Source organism: Giraffa tippelskirchi, chromosome 8 (genome assembly GCF_054371585.1).
Source record: "Giraffa tippelskirchi isolate mGirTip1 chromosome 8, T2T-mGirTip1v1.2.pri, whole genome shotgun sequence".
In the NCBI taxonomy this organism is placed as follows: domain Eukaryota; kingdom Metazoa; phylum Chordata; class Mammalia; order Artiodactyla; family Giraffidae; genus Giraffa; species Giraffa tippelskirchi.
In genome coordinates, this window is record NC_137282.1 from 123828556 (window position 1) to 123852258 (window position 23703).

At 41.6% G+C, this 23703-nt stretch overlaps 1 pseudogene; it reads left to right on the forward strand.

Moving 5' to 3' along the window:
- Window positions 1-16139: 16139 nt before the first annotated feature.
- LOC145516651 (SLA class II histocompatibility antigen, DQ haplotype D alpha chain-like) lies at window positions 16140-23359 on the forward strand (annotated as a pseudogene).
- Window positions 23360-23703: the final 344 nt, after the last annotated feature.

Genomic DNA, 23703 nt, shown 5'->3' on the forward strand with positions numbered 1-23703 from the left:
TATTTTATTAATGGTTAGAGTGTGCATGTGAGTATTAAGTCACTTCAGTCATGTCCGACTCTCTGCGAGCCTATGCTCTGTAGCCCACCAGGGCTCCTCTGTCCGTGCAATTCTCCAGGCAAGAATCCTGGAGTGGTTAGCCATTTCCTTCTCCAGAGGATCTTCCCTACCCAGGGATCGAACCCACATCTCTTGCATCTCCTGCATTGGTAAGTGGGTTTTTTTTACCACTAGCACCATGGGGGAAGCCCATGATGAGAGTAAGTGTCATGGTAAATTTTCTCAAAGAGACATGCAAACGACCTAGTCATGTTTATCGAAAAGACCATCTTCCTCCCATTGCTCTGCAGTGCCACCGTAGACCAAAGCATTTTATTTGAGAGAGGATCTGGTTCTAGAATTTCTATTTTATTCTGTTTTCCTATTCACCTACACCCAAGCAAACATCACACTATGTTGATTAATATACCACAACGTGTCAATTACCATAGCCAATACAACACAACATAATCTAAGAAGGCTTTTGTTATGTTGTATTAATTTTCTCCCAGGTTTGTTCTTACTTTTGAACATTTCCTAGGTGATTCTAGGCTATAAAATTTATGTTCAAATTTTAAATTTAGTTTTACAATCTTCACACATACACACGGCAAATAGATGGGGAAACAATGGAAAGTGACAGACTTTATTGTCTTCGGCTCCAAAATCACTGCAGATGGTGACTGCAGACATGAAATTGAAAGATGCTTACTCCTTGGAAGAAAGCTATGGCAAACCTAGACAGCATATTAAAAAGCAGAGACATTACTTTGCCAACAAAGGTCTGTATAGTCAAATCTATGGCTTTTCCAGTGGTCACGTATGGATGTGAGAGTTCGACTATAAAGAAAGCAGAGCTCCGAAGAATGATGTTTTAGAACTGTGGAGTTGGAAAAGACTCTTGCAAGTCTGTTGAACTGCAAAGAGATCAAATCTGTCAATCCTAAAGGAAATCAATCCTAAATATTGATTGGAAGAAGTGATGCTGAAGTTGAAGCTCCCATACTTTGGCCACCTGATGCAAAGAGTTGATTCATTAGAAAAGACCCTGATGCTGGCAAAGATTGAAGGCAGGAGGAGAAGGGGACAACAAGGATGAGATGGTTGGATGGCCTCACTGACTCCATGGACATGAGTTTGAGTAAGCTCTGGGAGTTGGTGATGGGCAGGGAGACCTGGCTGCAGTCCATGGGGTCACAAAGAGTCAGTCATGACTGAGCGACTGAACAGCAACAACAGCACATAAACACACCTTCACACACACACAGACCAAAGGAGAAAGCAAAGAAACAAACGATCAAGCAAACAAAAATCCTTACCTTGATTTTCAATGAAAATTTAATTGAATATAGATTAATTTAGAGGTAACTGGCATTTAAAATACTTATCCTTACCATCTCTGATCTTTGTTGTCATCAATTACATGGGTTCACTGACTTCTACCAATGATGTTTTGTAGTTTTCAGTATAGAAATCTTAGTCATATCTTGTTAGATTTATTCCTAGATATTTGATATTTGGGATTCCTACTCTGAATGGTATCATTTTCTCAGTTTTGATCTTTCTTCATTTCTGGTAGAGCATAATAGAGTTGGTTTTCTATATATTGGCCTTTTATCCAACAATGCTATTAAATTTGTTAGTTTGTCTACTATCTTTATTTTCAAAATGTAGGATTAAATTCAGAGTAAATAATGACAATTTTACCTCCATTGCAACACTTATAGCTTTATTTTTCTCTCCATTTTTCATTGTCTACCATTTCCAGTATTCTCAATATCAAGAAAAAAATTTAAAATTTTTCACATTGAGTCTGATGTGTGCAGCAGAATACTTGAATACTCATTCTTTAATAAGGTTTAAAATTTTTTAAAATGAAAGACAGATATTGGATTCTGTTTTATAATTCTATCTATAAAAACTATTTTATAATTCTGTCTCTAAAAACTATTTTATAATTCTATCCACATGATCGTATGCCTTTCTCTTTTAGTTAACACATTAATGGAAGTCTTAGTCAGCATAATAAAACAAGAAAAAGAAATCAGTGGTGTGCTATATTGTGAGATCTGAAATTTGAATTGCAGCCAAGACCTCTTCAAGCCTCAAAGGGCCCCAGATCGTGAGTTCCTTCTCTGCTTTCACTAGATTTGTTTCTCTACGCAGCTACTTCCCGTCACCCTGAACAGCTGAACTGCACTTGATTCTCAGTCTAAGGTTTCAGATCCCTATGAGCTAATGAAACTATTCTGACAAACCAAAAATATCCTTCCATAAAATCCAGGGGGACCCCATTATCTTGTTACTACAAAGGTTGTCTTCCATAGCCCCTGCTTATTCACTGTGTTCCTGAGTGCAGCCTCCATGTGCCCCTATGGAGGTAGTTGTGTCCTCAGGCTGTGAGTCTACATAATAAACTGCTATCAAATTCATCTGTCCATTTGGATGTTGTGTGTTGAGCCATCTCCTAAAGGTAGGGAACCCCCTAGATTTGTCATAGCTTTTCTTTTGAGTAAAGAAAATTTAATTTCATGGCTGCATGTTTTAATTTCATGGCTGCAGTCATTTTGGAGAGACTGTGAAACCACAGTGATTTTGGAGTCCAAGAAAACAAAATCTGTCACTACTTCCATTTTTTTCCCCTTCTATTTGCCATGAAGTGATGGGACCGGATGCCATGATCTTAGTTTTTTTGAAAGTTGAGTTTCAAGTCAGTTTTTCCCTCTCCTCTTTCACCCTCATCAAGAGGCTCTTTAGTTCTTCTTCACTTTCTGCCACTAAAGTGGTATCATCTGCATATCTGAGGCTGTTGATATTTCTCCCAGAAATCTTGATTCCAGCTTGTGATTCATCCAGCCCAGCATTTCACATGATGTACTCTGCCTAGAAGTTAAACGATTTGGTTGACAATATACAGCGTTGTTTTCCTTTCCCAGTTTTGAACCAGTGGCAATGTTCCATGTCTTGTTCTAACTGTTGTTTCTTGACTTGCACTCAAGTTTCTCAGGAGACATGTAAGGTGGTCTGGTGTTCCCATCTCTTTAAAAATTTTCCACAGTTTGTTGTGATCCACACAGTCAAAGGCTTTAGCATAGTCAATGAAGCAGAAGTAGATGTTTTTCTGGAATTCTCTTGCTTTCTCCATCATCCAATGAACACTGGCAATTTGATCTCTGGTTCCTCTGCCTTTTCTAAATCCAGCTTGTACATCTGGAAGTTCTCGATTCATGTACTGCTGAAGCCTAGCTTGAAGGATTTTGAGCATAACCTTGTGAAATGAGGGCAATTATACAATAGTTTGAACATTCTTTGTCATTGCCCTTCTTTGGGTTTGGAATGAAAACTGACCTTTTCCGGTCCTGTGGCCACTGCTGAGTCTTCCAAGTTTGCTGACATATTGAGTGCAGCACTTTAACAGCATCACCATTTAAGATTTTAAAGAGTTCAGCTGGAACTTCATCACCTCCATTAGCTTTGTTCATAGAAATGCTTCCTAAGGCCCACTTGAATTCATACTGCAAAATGTCTGGTTCTAGGTGAGTGACCACACCATCATGGTTATCCAGGTCATTAAACCTTTTTTGTATAGTTCTTCCATGTGTTCTTGCCAGCTCTTCTTAATCTCTTCTGCTTCTGTCAGGTCCTCACCATTTCTGTCCTTCATCATACTCATCCTTGCATGAAATGTTCCCTTTAGTGTCTCTAATTTTCTTGAAGAGATCTCTAGTCTTTCCCATTCTATTGTTCTCCTCTATTTCTTTGCCTTGTTCACTTAAGAAGACCTTCTTAACAATTTGATGTGTGGAAGAAACCAACACAATATTGCAAAGCAATTATTCTCCTTCAATTAAATATTAAAAAAAAAATTTTTTTAAGGCCTTGTCCCTCCTTGATATTCTCGAACTCTGAATTCAGTTGGGTGCATCTTTCCCTTTCTCCCTTGCCTTTCACTTCTCTTCTTTCCTCATCTATTTGTAAAGCCTCCTCAGACAACCTCTCTGCCTTCTTGCCTTTCTTTTTCTTTGGGATGGTTTTGGTCACTGCCTCCTGTACAATGCTGTGAACTTCCATCCACAGTTCTTCAGGCATTCTGTCTACTAGATCTAATCCCTTGAATCTATTCATCACCTCTACTGTACAATCACAAGGGATTTGATTTAGGTCATACCCAAATGGCCTAATGGTTTCCCCAACTTTCTCCAACTTAAGCCTGAATTTTACAATAAGGAGCACATGATCTGAGCCACAGTCAGCTCCAGGTCTTGTTTTTGCTGATTGTATAGAGCTTCTCCATCTTCAGCTTCAAAAAACATAATCAATCTGATTTCGGTATAAAATTCCTGAAAGAAAACTGAAGGGAATGCTATTGATATCTGTCTTGGTGATGATTTTTTAGATTTGAATCAAAAGCAAAGGCAAAAAATCTAAAAATAAACAAGTGGGACTGTATCAAACTAAAAATGCTCTGCACAGCTAAGGAAATCATCAACAAAAGGAAAGACAACCTCCTGAATAGAAGAAAATATGTGCAAATGATGTCTGATGAGAGGTTAATATCCAATGTATATAAAGAGCCTTTATAGCTTAATTTTTTAAATTTGATTAAAAATGAGTCAGAGGATCTGAATAAATATTTTTAGAGAGAAGATGTACAAATACCCAACAGGTACATGAAAAGGTACTCAACATCACTAATTATCAAAGAAATTTAAATCAAGCCACAATATGATATCATATCACCTCACACCTATTAGAATGGCTTTTATCAAAAAGACAAGGAAAAACAATGGTTGGCAAGAATGTGGAGAAAAGGGAACACTTGTGCATTATTGGTGGGAGTGTAAATTTGTGCAACCACTATGAAAAACCCTATGGAGGTTGCTGAAAAAAATTAAAAAGAGAACTACCATATGATCCTGCAATTCCACTCCTTGGTATTTGTCTAAAAAAAATGAAAAAACTAACTTAAAAAGATTATATGCACCCCCATGTTCATTGCAGTACTATTTACAACAGCCAAGATATGGAAGCAACCTAAGTGCCTATCAGTGGCCGAATGGATAAAGAAAATATAATATAGAAACATCTACTTCTGCTTTACTGACCAAAGCCTTTGACTGTGTGGATCACAACAAACTATGAAAAATTCTTCAAGAGATGGGAATACCAGACCACCTTACCTGCCTCCTGAGAAATCTGTATGCAGGTCAAGAAGCAACAGTTAGAACTGGGTATAGACCAATGGACTGATTCCAAATTGGGAAAGGAGTACGTCAATGCTGTATATTGTCACCCTGCTTATTTAACTTATCTGCAGAGTACATCATGAGAAATGCTGGGCTGGATGAAGCACCAGCTGGAATTAAGATTGCCAGGAGAAATATCAATAACCTCAGATATGCAGATGACACCACCCTTATGGCAGAAAGTGAAAAAGAACTAAAGAGCCTCTTGATGAAAGCGAAAGAGGAGAGTGAAAAAGTTGGCTTAAAGCTCAACATTCAGAAAACTAAGATCATGGCATCCACTCCCATCACTTCATGACAAATAGATGGGGAAACAGTGGAAACAGTGAGGGACTTTATTTTGGGGGGTTTCAAAATCACTGCAGATGGTGACTGCAGCCATGAAATTAAAAGACGCTTGCCCCTTGGAAGAAGAGCTATGACCAACCTAGACAGCATATTAAAAAGCAGAGACATTACCTTGCCAACAAAGCTCCATATAGTCAAAGCTAAGGTTTTTTCCAGTAGTCATGTATGGATGTGCTGCTGCTGCTGCTGCTGCTAAGTCGCCTCAGTCATGTCCGACTCTGTGTGACCCCATAGACGGCAGCCCACCAGGCTTCCCCATACCTGGGATTCTCCAGGCAAGAACACTGGAGTGGGTTGCCATTTCCTTCTCCAATGCATGAAAGTGAAAAGTGAAAGTGAAGTCGCCCAGTCATGTCCAACTCTTAGCGACCCCATGGACTGCAGCCTACCAGGCTCCTCCGTCCATGGGATTTTCGAGGTAAGAGTACTGGAGTGGGGTGCCATTGCCTTCTCTGGTATGGATGTGAGAGTTGGACTATAAAGAAAGCTGAGCGTTGAAGAATTGATGCTTTTGAACTGTGGTGTTGGAGAAGACTCTTGAGAGTCCCTTGAACTGCAAGGAGATCCAACCAATCCATCCTAAAGGAGATCAGTCCTGAATATTCATTGGAAGGACTGTTGTTGAAGCTGAAACTCCAATACTTTGGCCACCTGATGGGAAGAACTGACTCCTTGGAAAAGACCCTGATGCTGGGAACGAATGAAGACAGGAGGAGAAGGGGTAACAGAGGATGAGATGATTAGATGGCATCACCGACTCGATGGACATGAGTTTGAGTAAGCTCTGGAAGCTGGTGATGAACAAGGAAGCTTGGCGTGCTGCAGTCCATGGGGTTGAAAAGAGTCGGAGATGACTGAGTGACTGATCTGAACTGAATATAGAAAGGTAAGACAGAGATAGATACACAAACAAGAAAATATTATTCAGCTGCCAAAAAAAAGGGGGGGGATCTTGCCATTTGAGACAATAAGAATGGTCCTTGAAGACATTATGCTAAGTAAAACAGATCAAACAGAGAAAAACAAATGTGTGATTTCACTTATATGTGGAATCTAGAAAAACAAACAAAAATGAGTTCATAGATACAAAGAACACATTTGTTGTTGCCAAAGACAAGATGTGGTGGGCAAAATAGGAGCAGAGGGTCAAAAGATACAAACCTTCAGTTATAAAATTAAAAAGCCATGGAGATGTAATATACAACATGGTGACTATAGCTAATAATACTGTATTTCATATCTGAAAGTTGCTGAGAGAGTAGGTCTTTAAAGTTCTCATCACAGGGAAAACAATGTTGTGACCATGTATGGTGAGAGAATTTAATTGCTCATTTTGGTGATCATTTTGAAATATATACAGATATTGAATCTTTACTTTGTACACTTGTAATTAATAAATTTTAAAAACTAGAGCGTATCCTTTGAGAAAAAAAATTTTATTTTAGTCAGTGTCAAAATGAAAAGCTACCATCCCAGGCACAAAAATATCTAAAAAGAGGTTAAATGTGTGGATGAGACAGAGGGGCAGGCAGAAAGTCAGAGTAACAGATCTTTCTACAACCTTCCCTGACAACTGCACACACACACACACACACAGACACACACACACACGTGCACACACGCACGCACACACCCATATTGTCTATTATCTTGTAGCAGGACTTTGCCTGGATTTCCCATGCTGTTTCTGTGGTCTCTTACTGTTTGATGGTGTTCTGATCTTATGTATAAAAAATTCAGCCTCTTAAATGAATGAAAAAAATTAAAAATGAAAGTAACAATAGGTGAAATCTAGTATTGCTGAAAAGAACAGTATCTGTCTGCTGCTAGCATCTCAAGAGATCTCTGCAAAATAGAAAGTAGGTTAGAATGATATGATGAAAAGCCTGTTTTCTTACATAGAAAGTTGGAGGCTTCCCGGTAAGTGGAGTAGATGCTGAATGGACCCAGAAATATCTCCTAGTCCATAAAGGCACATGTTAAAGGAGACAGTGGAGCACAAGACCAGTGGTAGCTTCAAATATACACACCAGTAATTCTCGAATTAACTCTATACAGATGTGGATCCCCACATTGGACCCCATAGCCTATAACTAACTGGGACAATTCTCTCTGACGTGTACCTTGTTCACAAATTTCAGTTTAAAACAGACAACAACAAACACAGATCATAAAGTGCACACCAAGCAGAAAAATATCGGGGTAGGAAAAAAAAAAAAAGGACATTTATTGACTCCTACTAGTAGAGACCTTTTTGAGGACAAGTTTAATCCAAAGTGTAGGAGGAATAGGACAGGGAGACGACTTTCTCTCCCACAAATTCACCGAAAGAACATTTAGACACCGAGCAAATTCCACAAAACAACTTCTGAATGCTGGCAGAGGACATCAGACACACAGAAAGGCAGCCCATAGTCTTCAAAAGGAGGTAAGACAAAATATAAAAGATAAAAAGAGAGACAAAAGAGGTAGGGCTGGAGATCCGTCCCAGGAAGGGAGTCTTAAAAAAGAGAGAAGTTTCCAAACACCAGGAAACACTCTCTCCGGCGGGTCTCTGGCGAGCCTTGGAATTGCAGAGGGCAAAATAACCGGGAGGAAAAATAAATTAATAATTAAAACCCGCGGTTTACTACCTAACAGCAAATCCCAGAGGGCGTGCAGCGCAGAGGCGTGCATCCCCAACTAGCAAGCAGGGGCTGGGCAGGCAGGGGCGGGCTGCATTGCTTTGGGTAAGGACTGGGCCTGAATGCCCCGAGGGCAACCTGAGGGAACTACATTGAGACAGCAACCTAGACCTTGGGATAGCTTTCCCGCGAAAAGCCTTAACCTAAGACACCACCAGGCCCGCTCACAGAACAAAGGACTGGGGAGAGTAAACCAGCTGCAGACGGGCCCATCCCCAGCAGGAGACAGGCAGGGAAGGGCAGCGAGATCCTGAAGGGCAGCGAGATCCGGAAGGGCAGAACCAAGGCCCCAGAGAGGCATCCTATACCAAACTGCAAACAGACCTCGCTGCTAACCAGGACTGCTTGGGACTCTGGAGGGTCGACACCAACCGAGAGGGTCGCAGCCAGAGATAAGCTCCCCAGGGGAGAGCACGGCACACGTGGGAAGCTGCGCCCGATATACACCCAGAAAACCGAGCAGCTGGGATGGGGGAAGGGAAAAAGGCGCAGCCCCCGACCGCGCTAGCCAAAAACCTCGTCACTGGAGCTGCTCGGACATGGGAAGGGCACAAAACCCAGGCTCAACTAAGTTTGCGCCTCTGTGAAGTGGCCGGGAACCAGAACCTGAGCAGCTTAGACCTGGGAAGTACAGGCAACCCCAGGGGCTGCTTCAGACAGTTCCCGGCAGAGCAACCTAGGGCCTGAGCAGTGTATACTGGGAAAGCACACAGGCCGTGAGCGGGGCAAACCCAGTGTGGCTGAAACATTGTGAGCACACGCCAGTGAGATTTGTTTGCAGTGTTCCTCCCTCCCCACAGCACGACTGAACAAGTGAGACTAAAAAAAAAAAAAAGTGACCACCACCGCCCCCCTTGTGTCAGAGCGGAAATTAGACACTGAAGAGACCAGCAAACAGAAGAAGCTAAAATAAACAGAGGTAACTACTTTGGAAGTGACAGGGCAACAGATTAAAACCCTGTAGTTAGCACTGACTACATAGGAAGGGGCCTATAGATCTTGAGAAGTATAAGCCGGATCAAGGAAATATCTGAAAATGAACTGACCCCACACTATCCGCAACAGCTCCAGAGAAAGTCCTAGATATATTTTTACTATTATCATTTTTTAAATTAAAAAAAATAATTTTTTTATTTTTAAGTCCTCTATTACTCCTTTAATTTTCATTTTTATAACCTACTATTACCTTGCCAAAAAAAAAGACCCTATTTTTAAAGCAAACTTCATATATATATATATATATATTATAATTTTTGTGACTTTGTTTTATTTTTTTAATACTGTATTTTTGAGAATCTAATCTCTATTCTAGATGTTTAATCTTTGCTTTTTGTTATTTGTTATCAATTTTGTACCTTTAAGAACCCAATCTTCAGTACCCATTTCTACTTGGGAGCGAGATTACTGGCTTGGTTGCTCTCTCCCCCTTTTGACTCTCCTTTTTCTCCACCAGGTCACCTCTATCTCCTGCCTCCCCCTTCTCTTCTCTACCCAACTCTGTGAATCTCTTTCTGTGTTCCGTGCTGTGGAGAACACTCAGGGAACTTATTACTGGCTGGATCTGTCTCTCTCCTTTTGATTCCCTCTTTTCTCCTCCTGGCCACCTCTGTCTCCTTCCTCCCTCGTCTCTTCTCTGTGTAACTTTGTGAACATCTGAGGGATCCAGACTGTGGAGAGCACATAGGGAAGTGATTACTGGCTAGCTTACTCTCTCCCCTTTTGATTCCCCCTCTGTGTACCTCTCCAGGTGTCCCTCACTGTGGAGAAACCTTTTATCATTAACCTAGATGTTTTATCATCAGTGCTGTATAGATGGAGAAGTCTTGAGGCTACTGTAAGAATAAGCCTGAAAATCAGAGGCAGGAGACTTAAGTCCAAATCCTGAGAACACCAGAGAACTCCTGACTCCAGGGAACATTCATCGATAGGAGCTCATCAAAAGCCTCCATACCTACACAGAAACTAAGCACCACCCAAGGGCCAACAAGTTTCAGAGCAAGACATACCATGCAAATTCTCCAGCAACACAGGAACATAGCCCTGAGCTTCAATATACAGGCTGCCCAAAGTCACACCAAACCCACTGACATCTCAAAACTCATTACTGAACACTTCATTGCACTCCAGAGAGAAGTCTAGCTCCACCCACCAGAACACCAACGCAAGCTTCCCCAACCAGGAAACCTTGACAAGCCACCTGTCCAACCCACCCACAGTGAGAAACCTCCACAATAAAGAGGAACCACAAACTGCCAGAATACGGAAAGGCCACCCCAAACACAGCAATATAAACAAGATGAAAAGGCAGAGAAATACTCAGCAGGTAAAGGAACAGGATAAATGCCCACCAAACCAAACCAAAGAGGAAGAGATAGGGAATCTACCTGATAAAGAATTCCAAATAATGATAGTGAAAATGACCCAAAATCTTGAAAACAAAATGGAGTTACAGATAAATAGCCTGAAGACAAGGATTGAGAAGATGCAAGAAATGTTTAACAAGGACCTAGAAGAAATAAAAAAGAGTCAATATATAATGAATAATGCAATAAATGAGATCAAAAACACTCTGGAGGGAACCAACAGTAGAATAACGGAGGCAGAAGATAGGATAAGTGAGGTAGAAGATAGAATGGTAGAAATAAATGAAGCGGAGAGGAAAAAAGAAAAAAGAATTAAAAGAAATGAGGACAACCTCAGAGACCTCTGGGACAATGTTAAACGCACCAACATTCAAATCATAGGCGTCCCAGAAGAAGAAGACAAAAAGAAAGGCCATGAGAAAATACTCAAGGAGATAATAGTTGAAAACTTCTCTAAAATGGGGAAGGAAATAATCACCCAAGTCCAAGAAACCCAAAGAGTCCCAAACAGGATAAACCCAAGGCAAAAGACCCCAAGACACATAATAATCAAATTAACAAAGATAAAACACAAAGAACAAATATTAAAAGCAGCAAGGGAAAAACAACAAATAACACATAAGGGGATTCCCATAAGGATAAGAGCTGATCTTTCAACAGAAATCCTTCAGGCCAGAAGGGAATGGCAGGACATATTTAAAGTGATGAAAGAGAATAACCTACAATCCAGATTACTGTACCCAGCAAGGATCTCATTCAAATATGAAGGAGAAATCAAAAGCTTTACAGACAAGCAAAAGCTGAGAGAATTCAGAACCACCAAACCAGCTCTTCAACAAATGCTAAAGGATCATCTATAGACAGGAAACACAGAGAGGGTGTATAAACTCGAACCCAAAACAATAAAGTAAATGGCAACTGGATCATACTTACCAATAATTACCTTAAATGTAAAGGGTTGAATGCCCCAACCAAAAGACAAAGACTGGCTGAATGGATACAAAAACAAGATGCCTATATATGTGTCTACAAGAGACCCACCTCGAAACAAGGGACACATACAGACTGAAAATGAAAGGCTGGAAAAAGATATTTCATGCAAATAGAGACCAAAAGAAAGCAGGAGTAACAATACTCATATCAGACAAAATAGACTTTAAAATAAAGGCTGTGAAAAGAGGCAAAGAAGGACACTACATAATGATCAAAGGATCAATCCAAGAAGAAGATATAACAATTATAAATATATATGCACCCAACATAGGAGCACCACAATATGTAAGACAATTGCTAACAAGTATGAAAGGGGAAATTAACAATAACACAATAATAGTGGGAGACTTTAATACCCCACTCACACCTATGGACAGAACAACTAAACAGAAAATTAACAAGGAAACACAAACTTTAAATGATACAATAGAGCAGCTAGATTTAATTGATATCTACAGGACATCTCACCCCAAAACAATCAATTTCACCTTTTTCTCAAGTGCACACGGAATCTTCTCCAGGACAGATCACATCCTGGGTCATAAATCTAAGCCTTAGTAAATTCAAAAAAATTGACATCATTCCAAGCATCTTTTCTGACCACAACGCAGTAAGATTAGATGTCAATTACAGGAGAAAAACTATTAAAAATTCCAACATATGGAAGCTGAACAACACACTGCTGAATAACCAACAAATCACAGAAGAAATCAAAAAAGAAATCAAAATATGCATAGAAACAAATGAAAATGAAAACACAACAACCCAAAACCTATGGGACACTGTAAAAGCAGTACTAAGGGGAAGGTTCATAGCAATACAGGCTTACCTCAAGAAACAAGAAAAAAGTCAAATAAATAACTTAACTCTACACCTGAAGCAACTAAAAAAGGAAGAAATGAAGAACCCCAGGGTTAGTAGAAGGAAAAAAATCTTAAAATAATTAGGGCAGAAATAAATGCAAAAGAAACAAAAGAGACCAAATCAACAAAGCCAAAAGCTGGTCCTTTGAGAAGATAAATAAAATTGACAAGCCATTAGCCAGACTCATCAAGAAACAAAGGGAAAAGAATCAAATCAACAAAATTATGAATGAAAATGGAGAGATCACAACAGACAACATAGAAATACAAAGGATCATAAGAGACTACTATCAGCAACTATATGCCAATAAAATGGACAACTTGGAAGAAGTGGACAAATTCTTAGAAAAGTACAACTTTCCAAAACTGAACCAGGAAGAAATAGAAAATCTTAACAGACCCATCACAAACATGGAAATTGAAACTGTAATCAGAAATCTTCCAGCAAACAAAAGCCCAGGACCAGATGGCTTCACAGCTGAATTCTACCAAAAAATTTAGAGAAGAGCTAACACCTATCCTACTTAAACTCTTCCAGAAAATTGCAGAGGAAGGTAAACTTCCAAACTCATTCTATGAGGCCACCATCACCCTAATACCAAAACCAAAGATGCCACAGAAAAAGAAAACTACAGGCCAATATCACTGATGAACATAGATGCAAAAATCCTTAACAAAATTCTAGCAAATAGAATCCAACAACATATTAAAAAGATCATACATCATAACCAAGTGAGCTTTATCCCAGGGATGCAAGGATTCTTCAATATCTGCAAATCAATCAATGTAATACACCACATAAACAAATTGAAAAATAAAACCCATATGATTATTTCAATAGATGCAGAGAAAGCCTTTGACAAAATTCAACATCCATTTTGATAAAAACCCTCCAAAAAGCAGGAATAGAAAGAAAGTGAAGTAAGCCAGAAAGAAAAACACCAATACAGTATACTAACACATAGATATGGTATTTAGTTAATCGGTAAAGATAACCCTGTATGCGAGACATCAAAAGAGACACAGTTAAATAGAACAGTATCATGGACTCTATGGGAGAGGGTGAGGGCGGGATGATATGGGAGAATGGCATTGAAGCATGTAAATTATCGTATGTGAAATGAATCGCCAGTCCAGGTTTGATGCATGATACAGGGTGCTTGGGGCTGCTGCACCAGGATGACCTGGAGGGATGGGATGAGGAGGGAGGTGGGAGGCGGGTTCTGGAAAGGGAACACATGTACACCCATGGTGGATTCATGTCAATGTATGGCAAAACAAATACAATATTGTAAAGTTAAAAAATAGATAAATAAACTAATTTTAAAAAAGAAAAAAAAAGAATCCGCCTGCAATGTGGGAGACCTGGGTTCGATTCCTAAGTTGGGAAGATCCCCTGGAGAAGGGAACTGATACCCACTCCAGTCTTCTGGCCTGGAGAATCCCACAGACTGTATAGTCCGTTGGGTCACAAAGAGTTGGACATGACTGAGCAACTTGCACACAAGGGCATAGATTCAAAAGGGAGCAGAAGGAACTTCCATCATATAAATGAAAGGAGAAAAACTCTGACAGGAAATTCCAGTTTCATGGAGCTTACCTCCTACACTTTGTTTTTTTGGGTTTTTTTTATGCTTTAATAATTTTAAATTAAAAATTTAAATTTTTTTTATTTTAAATTAGTTTATCTATTTTTTAAGTTTACAATATTGTATTTGTTTTGCCATACATTGACATGAATCAGCCATGGGTGTACATGTTTTCCCCTTCCAGAACCCCCCCTCCCATCCTTCTGGGTCATCCCGGTGCAGCAGCCCCAAGCACCCTGTATCATGCATCAAACCTGGACTGGCGATTCATTTCACATATGATAATTTACATGCTTCAATGCCATTCTCCCATATCATCCCACCCTCACCCTCTCCCATAGAGTCCATGATACTGTTCTATTTAACTGTGTCTCTTTTGATGTCTCGCATACAGGGTTATCTTTACCGATTAACTAAATACCATATCTATGTGTTAGTATACTGTATTGGTGTTTTTCTTTCTGGCTTACTTCACTCTGTATAATAGGCTCCAGTTTCATCCGTCTCATTAGAGCTGATTTGAATGTATTCTTTTTAATGGCTGAATAATATTCCATTGTGTATGTGTACCACAGCTTCCTTATCCATTCGTCATCTGCTGATGGGCATCTAGGCTGCTTCCATGTCTTGGCTATTATAAAAAGTGCTGTGATGAACATTGGGGTACACGCGTCTCTTTCAATCTGGTTTCCTCAGTGTGTATGCCCAGCAGTGGGATTGCTGGGTCATATGGCAGTTCTATTTCCACTTTCTTGAGGAATCTCCACACTGTTCTCCATAGTGGCTGTACTAGTTTGCATTCCCACCAACAGTGTAAGAGGGTTCCCTTTTCTCCACGCCCTCTCCAGCATTTATTGCTTGTAGTCTTTTGGATAGCAGCCATTCTGACGGGCGTGAAATGGTACCTCATTGTGGTTTTGATTTGCATTTCTCTGATAATGAGTGATGTTGAGCATCTTTTCATGTGTTTGTTAGCCATCTGTATGTCTTCTTTGGAGAAGTGTCTGTTTAGTTCTTTGGCCCACTTTTTGATTGGGTCGTTTATTTTTCTGGAATCGAGCTGCAGGTGTTGCTTGTATATTTTTGAGATTAATTGTTTGTCCGTTGCTTCGTTTGCTATTATTTTCTCCCATTCTGATGGCTGTCTTTTCACCTTGCTTATAGTTTCCTTAGTGTGCAAAAGCTTTTAATTTTAATTAGGTCCCATTTGTTTATTTTTGCTCTTATTTCCAATATTCTTGGAGGTGGGTCATAGAGGATCGATCCCGCTGTGGTTTATGTCGGAGAGCGTTTTGCCTATGTTTTCCTCTAGGAGTTTTATAGTTTCTGGTCTTACATTTAGATCTTTAATCCATTTTGAGTTTATTTTTGTGTATGGTGTTAGAAAGTGTTCTAGTTTCATTATTTTACAAGTGGTTGACCAGTTTTCCCAGTACCACTTGTTAGAAAGATTGTCTTTTCTCCATTGTATATTCTTGCCTCCTTTGTCAGGTGTCCATAGGTGCGTGGATTTATCTCTGGGCTGTCTATTTTGTTCCATTGATCTATATTTCTGTCCTTGTGCCAGTACCATACTGTATTGATGACTGTGGCTTTGTAGTAGAGCCTGAAGTCAGGCAGGCGGATTCTTTACCAGCTGAGCCACCAGGGAAGCCACAAGCTTCTTTCTTTAGGATCTCTCATAACCTTTCAAATTTTCTTGCTACAGACTTTACTCTTTGATGATTCCTGATACGTGTGACATCCTTCTGCTCCCTTCTGAATCTGTGCCCTTAGATAATTCAAAACAAGGGAGTTTTCCAGGCTTCTGACAGGTCTCTTCCTAAAAATGCTTCAGCTGGCAACTGAGGTGTCAGCTCAGGGAATTTCTCTGACGGGCTGAGACACGATAGAGCAGGGTGAGGCGTGGGCTGTGCCTACATGGTTCCCTCCAGCAGTTCTCTTTAGACCACCTTCTTGGCGAGGCACCACTCGGAACAGCCACTCCTGAGGATACCCTTGGAGGAGGAGGAGGATGAAGAAAGCCCTGATTCTGAGGGTTCTCGCTCTGGCCGCCATGATGAGCCTCTGTGGAGGTGAAGACATCGTGGGTGAGTGTGCAGTTGAGGGGTATGGACTTACAATTGAGAAGGAGAATTTTTTAAATTTTTATTTTATATTGGAGTACGGTGGCTCAGGTGGTAAAGAATCTGCGTGCAATACAGGAGACTCAGGTTCGATCCCTAGGTTGGGAAGATCCCCTGGAGAAGGGAGTGGCTACCGACTCCAGTATTCTTGCCTAAAGAATTCCATGGGCAGAGGAGCCTGGCGGGCTACAGTCCATGGGGTCACAAAAAGTCGAACACGACTTAGCAACTAAACAACTATATATATCTTCTTTATCCATTCATCTATTAATGGACATTTAGGTTGTTTCTATGTCTTGGCTCTTATAAATCATGCTGCTATGAAATAAAGGTGCATTTATCTTTTGGGATTACAGTTCTTTCTGGACATATGCCCAGGAGTGGGATTGCTCGATCACATGGCAACTCTATTTTCAGATGTGTATTCTACATAACAAAGAGCTGTGTGTATGTGTGTGAAAGTCACTCAGTTCTGTCCAACTCTTTGTGATCCCATGGACTAAATAGCAATATAATGTCAAAGTATAGCATGATTATTATAAGGGTAACTTCATGTTTGATTGTTTCATAAATTTGGGTAATGTTGGTGGAAAACCTAGGAGCTTAAAACAGGTTAGTCTCAGCTTGTCAACCCAAACTACCAGTCCTGTCACCTCCAGCCCAGTAAAGCTCTAAAAAGAAGAAAAAAGCAGATTAATTTTGGTTAATCAGCCCCCTTGGCTCCTCCATTCTGTATTCACAACACCTCCTTGAAGGTGGCTTATTCCACTAAATTTCAGTCTCCTGTCCAAAACTTTGTCCTACTGTGTCATGGGCATTGACAACAGTTATCGAAACCCGAAGGGGGAAAAAAATCAAGAAAAAGAGAAGAGGATACAATGGAATCTTCAAAACATTTCCTAATTGTGATTCATTAGGTCAACAAATATTTAGTGAGGTATCAAGCACTCCTCTGGGTGCTTGGCACAAAACAAGATTTCTGGGAATTCCCTGGTGGTCCAGGGATCAGGACTCCACACTTCTACTGCTGGGGGACATGGGTTCAATCCCTGGTCAGGGAACTGAGATCCCTCATGCTATGTGACACAGACAAAAAACAACAACAACAAATCAAGATTCCTATCCATAGGAAACTTGTGTTCTTACAATCAGACAGATAACTTTTTAAAAAAACACATTTCATAAGTAAATAAATTCCATAGTGTGTTAAGAACGAGACAAGTGCTATGAGAAGTAAGAGATTAGGTGATTAGAAATAAACTTAAGAATTAAAATTATGTAATCATTATCCAGGGCTTCCCCAGTGGCTCAGTGGTAAAGAATCCACTTGCAATGCAGGAGACACAGGTTTGATCCCTGGGTCAGGAAGTTCCCCTGGAGGAGAGCATGGCAACCCACTCCAGTATTCTTGCCTGGAGAATCCCATGGACAGAGGAGCCTGGTGAGCTATAGTCCAGAGGGTCGCAAACAATCGGACATGACTGAAGAGACTGAGCACACATAAGCATTCATTATTAACTTATTTAACGGAAATCTTACTATGTGCCACGAACCCCTCAAGTTACTGGGGTTACAGAGTGAATAAGACAGCATTTCAACACCTCATGACATGTACGTAACCCTCCCTAACCCTAACATAGAAAAGACAGAAATAGGAACTGGTATTGGATCAGGCCAAATACGAACCTACACTCCTACGTAGACCATTTCTCATGTGTTTTTGTTTAATAAAATTCTCTCCTCTCCCCTGTATCCTGCCTCCCTCTTCTTACCTTCCTGCTTTGGAAAGGTCACTCACCAGCTGACCACATGGGCACTTATGGCACAAATGTCTACCAGACATACGGCTCCTTTGGCCAGTTTACATTTGACTTTGATGGAGATGAGCTCTTCTACGTGGACCTGGGAAAAAAGGAAACTGTCTGGCGGCTGCCTGAGTTTAGCAGTATTACCAAGTTTGAAATTCAGAGTGCCCTGAGAAACACTGTTATGTCAAAAAGAAATTTGGACATCTTGATAAAAAATTCCAACTTTACACCTGCCACCAACGGTAAGTGTGGCCTCTCTTAACGGTATCCACCTCGTGTTCCTGGTCTCTTTTTCTTCCCCCAGTAGCTACTCTTCCCTCCACACTCAAAATTGTTCCACCTTTCTATTTCATTTCCTGGCAGATACCCAGTCCTCAGCTACAGATTTAATCTGACATATCCCTCCCCTAAGTTCCAAGAACCACTCCTTGTAGTTCTAAAAGAGAATATTCCCAAGCTCTTGGCCTAAGTAGCCAAGTAGTACCTCAGCCCTTGTCTCCTTTGAGGAAAGAATTCAGCAAAGAGACCAAGCTTGTGAAATCAAGACAGCGTTTATTAAAAACAAAGTACGTGTGGAAGAGCACACGAGAGAACTCAGAGTTTGGAATTTGGTGTTTTTTTTTAATTAAACTTTTTTTAATGGGTCTCAAAATCCTGTGATAGATTTTTTATCAAGCCATTTCTGTTAGAAAGTACTGATTTTAAAAACTAGTAACTGAAAACTGCCACACACAAAACAAATGGTCCATAAAACATTCTCCTTTCCTCCTGAAGTTTTTACAGTGCTTTGTTATCACTAACCAATCTTTTACTATTAAACGTAAATGGTGAATCACTCCAAATGGATTGAGTTGCACACAATAGGGATGATTTAGGTTGCTTATTGGGGCAGTTTTCTGGGTTGTTTCTGGCCAGTCAGCGCACTTGTGCCCATTTTTCACCTGACTCAGGGTTCTTCCTGATGGGCATGCATTTCTCAGCCAAGATGGATTCTGGCGCAAAGGTTTCTGGGAGGGTTGGCAGGACATCTTCTGGGATGGTGTCTCCTTCCTCCTTTGTCCCTCCCTAGACAGAAGACCTCTTCTGCACATGCATCAGGCTGGGAAATCCCCTTGACCACAAGAACGAGGAAGTTGTGGTCACTTTGTCTTTCACCTAATCAGGGCCCAGTGCTCCTGCTGGTATTGTGACTTGAAGCATCAGCAGGAGACCAGTTGCAGCTGCTCAGCCTGGGGCCCATCTGTCTCCTAGCTCACACACACCGACCCACTCTGCCCTGTGGATTCCCCGCGAGAAGAGCGTGTTCTGAGCTGTACAGTGATCCTGAAGAAGAGGACAGTTCAGAAGAGAATTCACAGCACCGTTCAGAGGACAGTTCAGCATCTGTAGATAAAGACGCCAGCACCAGTTCCGAAGTCACCATAGATAGCACTAATCTTCCTCATTCAGAAGATGGAAATGCCAAGGTCGAAGTGTTGGATGGTCCTGCCAGTAAAATAATAATAATAATAATAATCAATATATAATCTAAGCGACAGGTAAAAATGAAGGGAAGTTGTGGCTGATTGTAAAGTGAGTCTGAAAGGACATAGGAAATAACACAAAACAGCTGGGGAGATTGTGCATGGGGTGGGGGGGGCTCCCCCAAACTGATTAAGGAGCCTAAGTCATGGTTGTCAGACATTCCAGTCCATCTTTGGTCTGCCTTGTAGAAATCCCTGAAGTGGCTGTGTTTCCCAAGTCTCCTGTGGTCCTGGGGATTCCCAATACCCTCATCTGTCAAGTGGACAACATCTTTCCTCCTGTGATCAACATCACTTGGTTTTACAATGGACAGTTTGTTGCAGAAGGTATCGCTGAGACCACCTTCTACCCCAAGAGTGACCACTCCTTCCTCAAGTTCAGTTACCTCACCTTTCTTCCCTCCACTGAAGACTTCTATGCCTGCCGAGTGGAGCACTGGGGCCTGGAAGAGCCCCTCGTCAAGCACTGGGGTACGCCTAAATCGCATCATTGTATACCCTCCAATTCTGTCTGGATCTTATGCCTGTCTTATAGCCCTGAACCCCCAGGGCCATGACTCCATTTCCCACAATTGCAGGGGTTTCTAATAACTGTCTTTACTCTTCTCCCAAAGTTCAGGAGTTTTGTGCATTCCGCAACACATGCCCTTCTCCACATCTAGTCCATCTGCATACAGTGTCCTTTTGAATCCAACCTCTGTCCTCTGAAACTGAATCAAATCTTGGAGACAGGGTTCTGAGTGAAGTAGAAAGAACAGCTTTGTTTCTTTGCCAGGCAAAGGGGGCCACAGTGGATTACTGCTCTCAAAACTGTGTGTCCCCCCCTGGAGGGAGCAGTGAGGAGTTTTATAGCAATGGCGTGATCCAAGAGGGTGTGATCAGCTCCTGAACATTCTTCTGATTGGCTGGTGGTGAGCCAAGTGGGAGTCTGCCTCATTAACCTTCTGTTGACAGCCAGTCTGGGGTCAGTGTGTCCTGGGCAGCATGTAGTTAATTTCTCCACTGGTTGGGGATTTCAACATCTGCCAAACAGCTCAAAGACAGTGTTGTGTGTATTCCCTGAGGGGGAAACAGGACCTGCCCCAAGGCTGCACTATTGTTTCTTAACTGCTCCTTCCTGGTCTCCACATCCCCTCCCTTCCCTGAATAACATGTTTGAGCTTGCCCCTTGGAACTCAGAGAGGTCACGGAGGCTGAATGAAGCCTGTTTCCTGCAACCAAGAAACCGGGAGACACAGAAAGGCTTTTGTGCAAAGGAGAATCACAGCTCCCTGCTCAGTGTCACTTTGACCCTGTAAGTCTTTTTGTTCTCAGAGCCCTTCAGAGCAGGGTCCTGAGCCACTGGTGCTGAGATTCCAACCCCTACATCAGAGCTGACAGAGACTGTGGTCTGTGCCCTGGGGCTGGCCATGGGCCTCGTGGGCATCGTGGTGGGCACTGTCCTCATCCTCCAAGTCCGGTGCTCAGGTGCTGCCTCCAGACATCGAAGGGCCATGTGAGTCATGGCCTGAAAGATGGGAAGGTAAGGATCAGATCTGGAAAGATGGCACTGCAGGCAGGGAGGGGAAGGGTGCAAAATTGGCATCCAGGACACATACATGTGTTTAAACAACTGTGGGCAAATTGGAGATGGGTTGACGTTGGGACAGAGTTACCACCAAAATCTTGTTTTTCTCTGCCCACCAATGCTGAATAAAAAATACGGAGACAGAGTCTGGAGGAATACAAAGATGGCTTTAGTCAGCTAAAGGAAGAACACAGCAGAACATAGCAGGCTAGTGCCCCACGCGATGGGAATTGGAGGGGCTCACTACGAACAAAGCTAGTGGAGGTGAGGGAATTCCAGTTGAGCTATTTCAAATCCTCAAAGATGATGCTGTGAAAGTGCTGCACTCAATATGCCAGCAAATCTGGAAAACTCAGCAGTGGCCACAGAACTGGAAAAGTCAGTTTTCATTCCAATCCCAAAAAAAGGGAATGCCAAAGAATGCTCAAACTACCGCACAATTGCACTCATCTCACATGCTAGTAAAGTAATGCTCAAAATTCTCCAAGCCAGGCTTCAGCAGTATGTGAACTGTGAACTGCCAGATGTTCAAGCTGGTTTTAGAAAAAGCAGAGGAACCAGAGATCAAATTGCCAACATCTACTGGATCATCGAAAAAGCAAGAGAGTTCCAGAAAAACATCTATTTCTGCTTTATTGACTATGCCAAAGCCTTTGACTGTGTGGATCACAATAAACTGTGGAAAATTCTGAAACAGATGGGAATACCAGACCATCTGACCTGTCTCTTGAGAAACCTGTATGCAGGTCAGGAAGCAACAGTTAGAACTACACATGGAACAACAGACTGGTTCCAAATAGGAAAAGGAGTATGTCAAGGCTGTATATTGTCATCCTGCTTATTTAACTTATATGCAGAGTACATCATGAGAAACACTGGGCTGGAGGAAGCACAAGCTGGAATCAAGATTGCTGGGAGAAATATCAATAACCTCAGATATGCAGATGACACCACCCTTATGGCAGAAAGTGAAGAAGAACTAAAGAGCCTCTTGATGAAGGTGAAAGAGGAGAGTGAAAAAGTTGGCTTAAAGCTCAACATTCAGAAAACTAAGATCATGGCATCTGATCCCATCACTTCATGGGAAATAGATGGGGAAACAGTGGAAACAATGTCAGACTTTATTTTTGGGGGCTCCAAAATCACTGCTGATGGCGATTGCAGCCATGAAATTAAAAGACGCTTACTCCTTGGAAGGAAGGTTATGACCAACCTAGATAGCATATTAAAAAGCAGAGACATTAGTTTGTCCACAAAGGTCTGTCTAGTCAAGGCTATGGTTTTTCCAGTGGTCATGTATGGATGTGAGAGTTGGACGGTGAAGAAAGCTGAGCGCCGAAGAATTGATGCTTGTGAACTGTGGTGTTGGAGAAGACTCTTGAGAGTCCCTTGGACTGAAAGGAGATCCAACCAGTCCATCCTAAAGGAGATAAGTCCTGGGTGTTCATTGGAAGGACTGATGTTGAAGCTGAAACTCCAATACTTTGGCCACCTGATGCGAAGAGCTGACTCATTTGAAAAGACCCTGATGCCGGGAAAGATTCAAGGCAGGAGGAGAAAGGGACGACAGAGGATGAGATGGTTGGATGGCATCACCGACTCGATGGACATGGGTTTGAGTGGACTCCTGGAGTTGGTGATGGACAGGGAGGCCTGGTGTGCTGCAATTCATGGGGTCTCAAAGAGTCGGACACGACTGAGGGATTGAACTAATACAGCTGGTGCTCTCAGTCCAAGGTCTGTGATCAGGAACAAAGGAGTAAGAGTCCTGCATTCTTCTTCTTTATTGTTTCAAAACAGTCAGAACTGGCTTCAGGAAGCTGGATAATTGGATCAGTTTGTCTCTGATTTATAATATTGCAGCCCTCTCTCTGCAACGCAAAATGCTACAAAGGGTGGTCTACAAAGGGAGTGCTGGGAAGCTAAGTACCAGGTGCAGGATGTAATTTGCTTAGGGTTAAGGTGCAGTAGGTACCGGATATAATTTACATAGTGTCAGGTTGGTTCTGTGAGATACAGGCTACAGATTAGTAACAGTGAAAGAAAAGCTAGGAGAGATTAACTCTTCCAGGCCCGTTTATGCTTCTTCTCTCATCTGTTCACTGTTCCTCTTACTTGTTCTCAGGAGAGGAAAGTCTTCATTTCTATTTTCCCTACAACAGCAGGAGCACAGGACCCATCAGTCTCATGCTGTTTGCTGTTTCAGGTGACTGAACAGAAAAGGCAAGGTTCAGACTCCAGTCCCCATCTTGACCTTGACTGAGACGTGCTCCTTGTCCCACTTCATCACAGAGCTCCTTCCACGCCTTCCTGCCCTCCCAGCTGGGGTGGACTTTATGGAGGAATTTTCCTTCGAAGATCACTGACCCTTATGAATTCTCCCAGCTTAGTCTTTGATTCATTGCCTGCCTTTCACAGAGAGACCTGGATGGTTCCACCCAGCCACCAAGTTCTTGGTCACCCTAATCCAACATCTGTTCCAAACAAATACATAAATCTTACATCAAGAGATTGTCTTGCTAAGTGAAGTAAGTCAGAAAGAGAAAGACAAATA